This window comes from Xiphophorus maculatus, chromosome 4 (genome assembly GCF_002775205.1).
Source record: "Xiphophorus maculatus strain JP 163 A chromosome 4, X_maculatus-5.0-male, whole genome shotgun sequence".
Classification (NCBI taxonomy): Eukaryota; Metazoa; Chordata; class Actinopteri; order Cyprinodontiformes; family Poeciliidae; genus Xiphophorus; species Xiphophorus maculatus.
This window is the reverse complement of record NC_036446.1, coordinates 838,785-852,429: the sequence shown is the minus strand read 5'-3', so window position 1 is coordinate 852,429 and position 13,645 is coordinate 838,785. Positions and strand designations below refer to the sequence as shown.

The 13,645-nt window shown below is 37.7% G+C and overlaps 1 protein-coding gene across 1 annotated transcript in view; it reads left to right on the top strand.

Annotated features, from left to right (window-relative positions):
- The first annotated feature begins 181 nt into the window (after positions 1-181).
- LOC102226190 (tetraspanin-18-like) overlaps positions 182-13,645 on the top strand; it is a 28,190-nt gene continuing 14,726 nt past the window's right edge. Inside the window, exon 1 of the mRNA XM_023332759.1 lies at positions 182-457. The gene's annotated coding sequence lies outside the window, so the exon portion shown is untranslated. The remainder of the gene's footprint in view (positions 458-13,645) is intronic.

Genomic DNA, 13,645 nt, shown 5'->3' with positions numbered 1-13,645 from the left:
TTTTGAAATGAATACATCAGAAAATGCATAAAATAGTCTTGAAATAAAATCACAATTGATGAAATTGACTAAATAAGCCCATCGTTAATGGTTTGTTTTTACATGTATTTTTCTTCTGTTTTATCATGAGCATGTTTATGGAGCTAATACGCAGATATTTATTTATTTGGTGTATTTATTTATTGAATTCATTTGAATAAAACGCCTCCCCATATTTAACAGCCCCACAGGAAGCTGGTGATAAACATCCGTGGTGCTTTTATTCTGAAGAGCCAACCGGAAGCGGCTCTGGTCTCTTGTCGGTTCGTTCAGCGGCGCGTCGTCGCCACTCACCGCGGATCGAGCCCGCAGCGGAGCGGCTGCTGCCGGACTCTTCACCTGGTCGCTCGGCTTTTCTCGGAAACACTCGAGTTCGTTTGAAGAACTCGGAAAAATCCGGTTCGGATCCAGAAACCCGGTGAGTTCGGTTCATTATCTTTATCAGCAGGAGGCGTGTTGAGGTATAAATGGATATTAATCATATTTTAGCTGTTAGAGATTCAAATAGTGAAGAAAGTTATTTATGCTGAACTGAGTTTAACTTTCATTAAATTCAGTTTGTTGCAGTCAATGTTCAGCTGCTATAAATGAAGACTAAATATTTGGTTTTCCTGATTGTTGCTTTAAGACGAGCAGAAACTTTGTAGTGGTACAAACTGATTTACAGCTTATTTCTCTGATCAGGTTTGGGTTTTATCTTTTTTTTTTGTAAATTAGCAGAATTAAAATAGAGTTGATGTGGAATCAAAGCTAAAACCCAACCGGATGTTGGGTTTTAGCTTTGTGATCCCTTTGAATAAAATGTTTATATAATCTCTGGTTCTGTAAACATCAGTGGCCATCCAGAATCACCAGAACCAACGACCCAGACGGCCTGAAGGTTCTGGACCTTTAAAGCAAAAAGAGCCCAAACCGGGAGCCGAGTCCAGGAACCGACCAGAACCCAGAGCAAACTGGACTGGATGTTGGGTTTTCATTTTCTGTGATCCAGAAGCAACAAAAATAAACTGAAAAATGTTTTAGATGCTTTGATAGAAAATGAAGTTCAGTGCAGATCAGCAGAGAAAAATCAGTCAAACCAAAAGATTACAGGCCAGAAAAATAAATGAAGCCGCCGTGGTTTTAACTAGGCAGAAACGTATCAATTATTGTAGATCCAAAACTTTAAAAAGTTTTTGCAGGTTTGGTTTACTAAAAGCTTTTTAGTTTTTTAGGTTTCAATTGAAAACAAAAAAAGATTTGGTGAATTTTGAGAAATAACAGCATAATTTAGGTCTCTCTCTGTGAAAATACTTCCCGTTTTTATAAAAGTTTAATGAATTAAAGTAAAAAATAGAAACATAAAAAGTTTCACAAATGACTGAAAGCAGATTTGGTTGCAGAAATTTGTGGATTTTAAGTCATAAGTTAGACGTGAACCTGGCAGGAAATATTTTCTGTTAATAACATTTTAATTTGTGACAATTTCACCAAAATTAAAATTAAAGTCTTCATTTAAATCAACTTCCTGTGCATGGCGCCAAATTTCTATCCTTCTTGACTTTCAGTCAGGGGCCACAAAACGTGAGTCCAGGGGCCACACAGGGCTCTGGAGCCGCGGCTTGAAGCCCATGATGGTGCGTTTATGGAGCAGGAAAAGTGGGACTTTCCCGCTTTAAAGCCTTTTTAATTGTTTTCAGTTCGGATCGCAGGTCAGAACCAGTTGGTCCGATCCGACCCAAACGACTTAAACATGATGGAGAATTCATCCTCTCTAGATCTGGTTCTGCTGTAATCTGATTACTGTAGCAGAGAACATTCTGTACCTGAATCAGAACAGAACAGGTTCTGTGTGCTGTCGGTCGGTTCTGAATGAATCAGAACCGGTTTCTCTGCTCTAACTTGAAGAGGTCAAAGGTCACCAGTGTTCCTGGAGGTGCCCCACACCATCTGCTGTGTAACTGAGTTAGAGTAACTGTAATCGGGTTAGAACCAGAGGGAGCCCTCTGCGGGTCGGAGGATCCGGGTCATGTTCAATTAATCAGCAGATAACGACCTTCCTCCTCTTCCTCCTCTTCCTCCCGTCTGCTGTTCCCATCGCTTCATTCACTTGAATTTATGTTTTGAAATCAATCATTTATAATCAATAATTCGTCTGTATCTCTGTGGTTTCTGCTGTCTGGTTCTGGATCCTCTTATTTGGGCCGAATCAGTTCCGTTTAAAGGAACAGTTAGAATTGTTTTACTGGGTTTTTGTTGAACCAGAGGCCAGCAGGTGAGGATTTTATTTTTTCCCATGGTCTTTAAACACATCAGAGCTGAAAAATGTCCTTCAGAAAAACACAAAGCCTCACTCCTTTCTCCTGGGCGTCCCGTCTTCAGTGAGGGTCTGGGCGCCCCCTGGTGGCCTGGAGGACTTCCTCTGTTTCTGGATCCAGTTGCAGCTTTTTGGGGCCTGCCATGCAAAGCAATGGCAGGAACCTATTGCTATTGTCGGAGAAAGTGTTTCTTTATTGGGGCCTGCCATGCAAAGCAATGGCAGGAACCTATTGCTATTCTCCCAAGAAAAGTTTCTTTATTATTATTATTCTTTATTTTTCATCCGTAACCGTTAATGCGGCTCATACCGCTGCGTGCACACCTACAAATGAGGTATCAAAACGTGCAGAAAATTCACGCCATTCCAGCTATTACTTTTGGTGGGATTCGGGATTAACATGGCGACATAATTCGCAAAAAACTACGAAAAAAACCCCATTATAACTCAATGGGAAAAATCCTAGAAATACCCTATTTTTGAGGATTTGCTGTGTCGTCACAAATTCACCTAGAAATGCCATTCAAATTTCATTTTGTAGATACGTCTGTGATCTCTTCGAAAGTGAAGACGGCTCGTCGATACCAGTTATGGTTTGTCCACAATTTGCCTCTAAGCGACCCAAAGTTTCTCATTTTTGCTCATATTAGAGTGACAGCCGACCTCGGTTCATATCTGGGCACAACATTTCTTTCTCTCATCACTGTAAATGCTCTGAGTGAGGTACAGATATGAATCTCGGGACTATCGCAGAAGACACATTGAACTGTCATACGCTTAAAACGCTTTTCGAATATGTATTACGGTTCCCGAACAAGAAGGATTTGTTTCCAATGCTTTTTTTCAGTAAAGTGTGTTTGCTCAAACACACTTGTGTGTTTGAGAGCTCACAGCTCAGAGCTCACACCTGCTGAGACCATTATTTGCCATAGCAACGGAACTCAAGAGGCTATTGGCTGCTGGTTAGGACTACGAATACGCATCGTTGTAGTTCTATCTATCCTCAGTTGAAACAGATCAGGACTGAGAACTGGCCTTTACAACTACTTGCTGCTTTGGGCTGTATATAACTGATTTAACTCAGTAACTGTTACACATGGGATTAGTTTTACACTTTAAAATTAAGCATATTGAAAATTTCACAATAAAAGCCCTGAATATTTTTACATGACGTAATTGCTCTTTTTTGGCTTTATTTGACTTTTTCATCCAAAGCACTGTTACACATGGTATTAGTTTGGCCCTTTAAAATGAAGCTTAACAAAAATTTCAAAATAAAAGCCTTGAATATTTTTACATCAGCTACTTGTGTTTTGAGCATTATATAACTATTTTAACCGAAGGACTATTACGCATGGGATTAGTTTGGCCCTTTGAAATGAAGCATCCTGCAAATTTCAAAATAAAAGCCTTGAATATTTTTACATGACGTAATTGCTCTTTTTGGCTTTATTTGACTTTTTCATCCAAAGCACTGTTACACATGGTATTAGTTTGGCCCTTTGAAATGAATATTAACAAAAATTTCAAAATTAAAGCCTTGAATATTTTTACATCATGTAATTGCTCTTTTTGGCTTTATTTGACTTTTTCATCCAAAGCACTGTTACACGTGGTATTAGTTTGGCCCTTTGAAATGAAGCTTAACAAAAGTTTCAAAATAAAAGCCTTGAATATTTTTACATGACGTAATTGCTCTTTTTGGCTTTATTTGACTTTTTCATCCAAAGCACTCTTACACGTGGTATTAGTTCAGAACTTTAAAATGAAGCATACTGAAAATTTCAAAATAAAAGCCTTGAATATTTTACATGAAGTAATTGCTCTTTTTGGCCGTATATGACTTTTTCATCCAAAGCAATGTTACACATGGGATTAGTTCGGAACTTTAAAATGGAGCATAATAATAATTTCAAAATAAAAGCCTTGAATATTTTTACATCAGGTAATTGCTGTTTTTGGCTTTATTTGACGTTTTCATCCAAAGCACTGTTACACATGGGATTACTTTGGAACTTTGAAATGAAGCATACTGAAAATTTCAAAATAAAAGCCTTGAATATTTTTACATCAGGTAATTGCTGTTTTTGGCTTTATATGACTTTTTCATCCAAAGCACTGTTACACATGGGATTAGTTTGGAACTTTAAAATGGAGCATAATAATAATTTCAAAATAAAAGCCTTGAATATTTTTACATCAGGTAATTGCTCTTTTTGGCTTTATTTGACTTTTTCATCCAAAGCACTGTTACACGTGGTATTAGTTTGGCCCTTTGAAATGAAGCATACTGAAAATTTCAAAATAAAAGCCTTGAATAATTTTACATGACGTAATTGCTCTTTTTGGCTTTATTTGACTTTTTCATCCAAAGCACTGTTACACGTGGTATTAGTTTGGCCCTTTGAAATGAAGCATACTGAAAATTTCAAAATAAAAGCCTTGAATATTTTTACATCAGCTACTTGTGTTTTGAGCATTATATAACTATTTTAACCCAAGGACTATTACGCATGGGATTAGTTTGGCCCTTTGAAATGAAGGTTAACAAAACTTCCAAAATAAAAGCCTTGACAACATTTTAAATCGTACCGAACGGTGCACGTCCGCCTCGCTTAACGTTCTTGCGGTTCTCCGCGTGCCACTGATCACGTCGCGGCGTCCTTTGGCGTCGACGCCGATTTGTGGCGCGACGACGCCGGGCCCATGCCCGACGGGCGCGCCTTGGCAGGCCCCGGCTAAATTTCTTCCGAAATTTTCTAGTTGGGGCCTGCCATGCAAAGCAATGGCAGGAACCTATTACTCTACACCCAACAAAGTGTCTCTTTAATATTATTATAATTCTTTATTTTTCTTCCGTAACCGTTAATGCGGCTCGTACCGCTGGGTGCACACCTACAAATGAGGTATCAAAACGTGCAGAAAATTCACGCCATTGGAGCTATTACTTGTGGTGGGATTTGGGCTTAACGTGGCGACATAATTCGCAAAAAACTACGAAAAAAACCCCATTATAACTCAATGGGAAAAATCCTAGAAATACCCTATTTTTGAGGATTTGCTGTGTCGTCACAAATTCACCTAGAAATGCCATTCAAATTTCATTTTGTAGATACGTCTGTGATCTCTTCGAAAGTGAAGACGGCTCGTCGATACCAGTTACGGTTTGTCCACAATTTGCCTCTAAGCGACCCAAACTTTCTCATTTTTGCTGAAATTACAGTGACAGCCGATCTCGGTTCAGATCTGGGCACAACATTTCTTTCTCTCATCACTGTAAATGCTCTGAGTGAGGTACAGATATGAATCTCGGGACTATCGCAGAAGACACATTGAACTGTCATACGCTCGAAACGCTTTTCGAATATGTATTACGGTTCCCGAACAAGAAGGATTTGTTTCCAATGCTTTTTTTCAGTAAAGTGTGTTTGCTCAAACACACTTGTGTGTTTGAGAGCTCACAGCTCAGAGCTCACACCTGCTGAGACCATTATTTGCCATAGCAACGGAACTCAAGAGGCTATTGGCTGCTGATTTGGACTACGAATACGCATCGCTGTAGTTCTATCTATCCTCAGTTGAAACAGATCAGGACTGAGAACTGGCCTTTAGAACTACTGCTGCTATGGGCTGTATATAACTGATTTAACTCAGTAACTGTTACACATGGGATTAGTTTGGAACTTTAAAATGGAGCATAATAATAATTTCAAAATAAAAGCCTTGAATAGTTTTACATCAGGTAATTGCTGTTTTTGGCTTTATTTGACGTTTTCATCCAAAGCACTGTTACACATGGGATTACTTTGGAACTTTAAAATGGAGAATAATAATAATTTCAAAATAAAAGCCTTGAATATTTTTACATCAGGTAATTGCTTTTTTTGGCCGTATATGACTTTTTCATCCAAAGCAATGTTACACATGGGATTAGTTTGGAACTTTAAAATGGAGAATAATAATTTCAAAATAAAAGCCTTGAATATTTTTACATCAGGTAATTGCTGTTTTTGGCTTTATTTGACGTTTTCATCCAAAGCACTGTTACACATGGGATTACTTTGGAACTTTAAAATGGAGAATAATAATAATTTCAAAATAAAAGCCTTGAATAGTTTTACATCAGGTAATTGCTGTTTTTGGCTTTATTTGACGTTTTCATCCAAAGCACTGTTACACATGGGATTACTTTGGAACTTTAAAATGGAGAATAATAATAATTTCAAAATAAAAGCCTTGAATATTTTTACATCAGGTAATTGCTTTTTTTGGCCGTATATGACTTTTTCATCCAAAGCAATGTTACACATGGGATTAGTTTGGAACTTTAAAATGGAGAATAATAATTTCAAAATAAAAGCCTTGAATATTTTACATGACGTAATTGCTCTTTTTGGCCGTATATGACTTTTTCATCCGAAGCAATGTTACACATGGGATTAGTTCGGAACTTTAAAATGGAGCATAATAATAATTTCAAAATAAAAGCCTTGAATATTTTTACATCAGGTAATTGCTGTTTTTGGCTTTATGTGACTTTTTCATCCAAAGCACTGTTACACATGGTATTAGTTTGGCCCTTTGAAATGAATATTAACAAAAATTTCAAAATAAAAGCCTTGAATATTTTTACATCATGTAATTGCTCTTTTTGGCTTTATTTGACTTTTTCATCCAAAGCACTGTTACACGTGGTATTAGTTTGGCCCTTTGAAATGAAGCTTAACAAAAGTTTCAAAATAAAAGCCTTGAATATTTTTACATGACGTAATTGCTCTTTTTGGCTTTATTTGACTTTTTCATCCAAAGCACTCTTACACATGGGATTAGTTCGGAACTTTAAAATGGAGCATAATAATAATTTCAAAATAAAAGCCTTGAATATTTTTACATCAGGTAATTGCTGTTTTTGGCTTTATGTGACTTTTTCATCCAAAGCACTGTTACACGTGGTATTAGTTTGGCCCTCTGAAATGAAGCATACTGAAAATTTCAAAATAAAAGCCTTGAATATTTTTACATCATGTAATTGCTTTTTTTGGCCGTATATGACTTTTTCATCCACAGCACTGTTACACATGGGATTAGTTTGGAACTTTAAAATGGAGCAAAGTAATAATTTCAAAATAAAAGCCTTGAATATTTTTACATCATGCAATTGCTGTTTTTGGCTTTGTATGACTTTTTCATCCAAAGCACTGTTACACATGGTATTAGTTTGGCCCTTTGAAATGAAGATTAACAAAAATTTCAAAATAAAAGCCTTGAATATTTTGACATCATGTAATTGCTCTTTTTGGCTTTATTTGACTTTTTCATCCAAAGCACTGTTACACATGGTATTAGTTTGGCCCTTTGAAATGAAGCATACTGAAAATTTCAAAATAAAAGCCTTGAATATTTTTACATGACGTAATTGCTCTTTTTGGCTTTATTTGACTTTTTCATCCAAAGCACTCTTACACGTGGTATTAGTTCAGAACTTTAAAATGAAGCATACTGAAAATTTCAAAATAAAAGCCTTGAATACTTTTACATCAGCTACTTGTGTTTTGAGCATTATATAACTATTTTAACCCAAGGACTATTACGCATGGGATTAGTTTGGCCCTTTGAAATGAAGCATACTGAAACTTCCAAAATAAAAGCCTTGACAACATTTTAAATCGTACCGAACGGTGCACGTCCGCCTCGCTTAACGTTCTTGCGGTTCTCCGCGTGCCACTGGTGACGTCGCGGCGTTCTTTGGCGTCGACGCCGATTTGTGGCGCGACGACGCCGGGCCCGAACCCCACGGGCGCGCCTTGGCAGGCCCCGTCTAAATTTCTTCCGAAATTTTCTAGTTTGTTATTGTTCTTCTTTATTTTTCTTCCGTAACCGTTAATGCGGCTCATACCGCTTGGTGCACACCTACAAATGAGGTATCAAAACCTGCAGAAAATTCACGCCATTCCAGCTATTACTTCTGGTGGGATTTGGCCTTAACGTGGCGACATAATTCGCAAAAAACTACGAAAAAAACCCCATTATAACTCAATGGGAAAAATCCTAGAAATACCCTATTTTTGAGGATTTGCTGTGTCGTCACAAATTCACCTAGAAATGCCATTCAAATTTCATTTTGTAGATACGTCTGTGATCTCTTCGAAAGTGAAGACGGCTCGTCGATACCAGTTACGGTTTGTCCACAATTTGCCTCTAAGCGACCCAAAGTTTCTCATTTTTCCTAAAGTTAGAGTGCGTCTCTGGCTGCTTAGAGTGAGAGATGAAGACAACTTTTTCAGCCCAAATCATTTTTGAAATCGCCATCACGCCCACAAATATCGCACGATTAGTATCAAAATCGGTCCTGACATTGATACGCCTGTCTGCTCCGGTAAAATGTTTTCGAAATTTATCTAGACCGTACGGTTTTCTGTCACGGTGCTTCAGAGCAAAGTCATGCGACAGGATTTTCTGAGGCTGTCTGAGGCTCTCTCCCATGTATTTGAATAGAATTTCAGATCTGGGCACAACATTTCTTTCTCTCATCACTGTAAATGCTCTGAGTGAGGTACAGATATGAATCTCGGGACTATCGCAGACGACACATAGGCCTCTCATACGCTCGAAACGCTTTTCGAATATGTATTACGGTTCCCGAACAAGAAGGATTTGTTTCCAATGCTTTTTTTCAGTAAACCGTGTTGGCTCAAACACACAATTGTGTGTTTGAGCATGTATGACTCACAGCTCACACCTGCTGAGACCATTATTTACCATGGCAACGGAACTCAAGAGGCTATTGGCTGCTGATTTGGACTACAAATTCGCATCGCTGTAGTTCTATCTATCCTCAGTTGAAACAGATCAGGACTGAGAACTGGCCTTTAGAACTACTGCTGCTATGGGCTGTATATAACTGATTTAACTCAGTAACTGTTACACATGGGATTATTTTGGAACTTTAAAATTAAGCATACTGAAAATTTCAAAATAAAAGCCTTGAATATTTTTACATCAGGTAATTGCTCTTTTTGGCTTTATTTGACTTTTTCATCCAAACCACTCTTACACGTGGTATTAGTTCAGAACTTTAAAATGAAGCATACTGAAAATTTCAAAATAAAAGCCTTGAATATTTTTACATGACGTAATTGCTCTTTTTGGCTTTATTTGACTTTTTCATCCAAAGCACTCTTACACGTGGTATTAGTTCAGAACTTTAAAATGAAGCATACTGAAAATTTCAAAATAAAAGCCTTGAATATTTTTACATCATGTAATTGCTCTTTTTGGCTTTATTTGACTTTTTCATCCAAAGCACTGTTACACGTGGTATTAGTTTGGCCCTTTGAAATGAAGCATTCTGAAAATTTCAAAATAAAAGCCTTGAATAATTTTACATGACGTAATTGCTCTTTTTGGCTTTATTTGACTTTTTCATCCAAAGCACTGTTACACGTGGTATTAGTTTGGCCCTTTGAAATGAAGCATACTGAAAATTTCAAAATAAAAGCCTTGAATATTTTTACATCAGCTACTTGTGTTTTGAGCATTATATAACTATTTTAACCCAAGGACTATTACGCATGGGATTAGTTTGGCCCTTTGAAATGAAGTTTAACAAAACTTCCAAAATAAAAGCCTCGACAACATTTTAAATCGTACCGAACGGTGCACGTCCGCCTCGCTTAACGTTCTTGCGGTTCTCCGCGTGCCACTGCTTACGTCGCGGCGTCCTTTGGCGTCGACGCAAATTTGTGGCGCGACGACGCCGGGCCCGAACCCCACGGCCGCGCCTTGGCAGGCCCCGGCTAAATTTCTTCAGAAATTTTGTTTTTCTAGTTATAATTCTTTATTTTTCTTCCGTCACCGTTAATGCGGCTCATACCGCTGGGTGCACACCTACAAATGAGGTATCAAAACGTGCAGAAAATTCACGCCATTGGAGCTATTATTTTTGGTGGGATTTGGGGTTAACGTGGCGACATAATTCGCAAAAAACTACGAAAAAAACCCCATTATAAGTCAATGGGAAAAATCCTGGAAATACCCTATTTTTGAGGATTTTCTGTGTCGTCACAAATTCACCTAGAAATGCCATTCAAATTTCATTTTGTAGATACGTCTGTGATCTCTTCGAAAGTGAAGACGGCTCGTCGATACCAGTTACGGTTTGTCCACAATTTGCCTCTAAGCGACCCAAAGTTTCTCATTTTTCCTAAAGTTAGAGGGCTTCTCTCGCTGATTAGAGTGAGAGATCAAGACAACTTTTTCAACCCAAATCATTTTTGAAATCGCCATCACGGCCACAAATATCGCACGATTAGTATCAAAATCGGTCCTGACATTGATACGCCTGTCTGCTCCGGTAAAATGTTTTCGAAATTTATCTAGACCGTACGGTTTTCTGTCACGGTGCTTCAGAGCAAAGTCATGCGACAGGATTTTCTGAGGCTCTCAGGCTGTCTCACTGACACTTCACACCTTGGTGTGAAACTTATTTAACATAGCAACGGATCTCAAGAGGCTATTGGCTGCTGATTTGGACTACAAATACGCATCATTGTAGTTCTATCTATCCTCAGTTGAAACAGATCAGGACTGAACTGGCCTTTATAACTAATTGCTGCTATGGGCTGTATATAACTGATTTAACCCAGCAATTGTTACACATGGGATTAGTGTGGCAATTTAAAATTAAGCTTGATGAAAATTTCAAAATAAAAGCCTTGAATATTTTTACATCAGGTAATTGCTGTTTTTGGCTTTATTTGACTTTTTCATCCAAAGCACTGTTACACATGGTATTAGTTTGGCCCTTTGAAATGAAGCTTAACAAAAATTTCAAAATAAAAGCCTTGAATATTTTTACATCAACTACTTGCATTTTCAGCATTATATAACTGATTTAACCCAATGACTATTACACATGGGATTAAAATAGACTGTTTTGCATGAGCAGCAGATAGATCCTCTATTGCACATGTGTCAAACTCAAGGCCCGCGGGCCACATGTGGCCCGCTACGTCATTTTATGTGGCCCTCTCCCCCCTACCACCGTTTTACAGCCCCATTGATTGACTTAAAATAGGTTTTGAGCACGAATTGACTACAAACTACATATCCCATAATGCCTTCCGATTCTTACCAACCAACATTACGGCTTCTCGCCACTAGAGTGCAGCAGAGCCACCTCAAGCTGATTATTAATTTTCCCAGCGAATAAAACTGAAACATCGACAAGCTAAGAAGCTAAAGAGCGAAGTCCCGTGATGTTTCAATCGAGGACTTTTACTTTTACCGTCTACTGCCCCCTGATTTGATGCCACAGCTTCGACTCCATGCAGCTCGTATTTTGTCCACGTTTGGAAGCACCTATCTGTGCGAAGAGATGTTTTCAATAATGACTTTAAACAAGACCAAGCACAGATCGCGCATTACTGACGAAAACCTACACGCCGTTTTGCGGATTGCCACAGAATAGAACTAAAACCAGACATCGACAAACTGACCAGGGGAAAACGGTGCCTGACATCCGGCCAGAAAACATTGGTAAGCACAAACAAACTACATTTAAATAGAATGAATGTAAAACCAAAACTCAGTATACTGGAATATGCATATAGTTTATTGATTTTGCTTGTGTTTTGTTTATTTACAGAACACAACACAATGAGGATGTGTGTGAGTTATTGACAGGGTGAAGAGGGATCAGCGTTGTGTTCAAGGACAGGCAACGTCACCTCATTGTTTTGTTCTTATGTGAAATGCATGTTCGTTGCGTAATAAATAACGAAAAAGTTTTGTGAATGAAGTTGAGAGTTAATATCAAAACTTGTTTTTTATTATTTGTCTGCTTATCTTCAAAGCAGACAAAGAATAATTTTCCCAGCGAATAAAACTGAAACATCGACAAGCTAACGAGCTAAACAGCAAAGTTTAGCTGAGCAGTTTAAAAATACTGAGCATATTTTTAAACTGCTCAGTTTAAAAATACTGTAATTTTTAAACTGAGCAGTAATTTTACATCCATGCAAACTCAAATGTAATATTTAATTGAGGTGTTGTTTAAAAATAAAAAAGATAGCAATTTCTTTTTATTGCAGAGACATTAGATTCTTAAATTTATGGTATTCTTTAAATGTTGTAATTTTGGTTCATTGTAAACTTTACCTGTAAAACGTTTGTAGAAATCTTTAACATAAGGTCAATATATATTTTTAAACTGTAATATGTTGTGTGTGTGTGCGTTATTGAAAATTTATATTTGTGACAATCATTAGGTAAATGCTAATGAACTGCCTTCCTGCAGTTTATGAGCATTGAACTGTTACTAAACAGTTCAATGCAAGGTTCATTAGCGTTAGCATTTTAGCTTCAATAAGCTATTAGCTATTTATTTTACTTTTTAGCAATGTTTAGTATACTGAATGGAGTAAATCAATTACAGAAAATATCCTAGTGATTTCCCACATACTGATGAAAGCAATGACGCTAACATTAGCGTTTCTGCTGATTTTAGCTGATATACTTACTTTATAATACTGAACGGTGCACGTCCGCCTCGCTTAACGTTCTTGCGATTCTCCGCGTGCCACTGATTACGTCGCGGCGTTCTTTAGCGTCGACGCCGATTTGTGGCGTGACGACGCCGGGCCCATGCCCGACGGGCGCGCCTTGGCAGGCCCCGGCTAAATTTCTTCCGAAATTTTTTATAATTCTTTATTTTTCATCCGTAACCGTTAATGCGGCTCATACCGCTGCGTGCACACCTACAAAAGAGGTATCAAAACCTGCAGAAAATTCACGCCATTCCAGCTATTACTTTTGGTGGGATTCGGGATGAACATGGCGACATAATTCGCAAAAAACTACGAAAAAAACCCCATTATAAGTCAATGGGGAAAATCCATTGAAAACCCTAATACCCTACTGGCTAAAACAGAGAATTGTCTCCCCCAGCTGGCTCAAATGAAGTATTGTAAGTCTGAAAAGCGAAAAGAGCAAGTATGAAAAAAAAAAAGATTGTGCCTTGGATATACTGGATTAAACAAAACTTTAAATTTGATTGGTAAACATCCAACAGGTAGATGTGAGTGTGGTATGGATATGGAAACAGTAGAACATGTAATAATTAATTGTGGAAAATATAAAGCAAGTACAATAAATTAGGAAATATGATATAGAGACATTTAAACTTAATAAGATATTAATTAAACACAAAATAAATAAAGCGGTTATTACATGTTTGAAGGTAACAGGATTATATGTAAGACTTTAGATTGGGGAGCGGTTAACTGAAACGTGGGGCGTGCTAACCCCCTG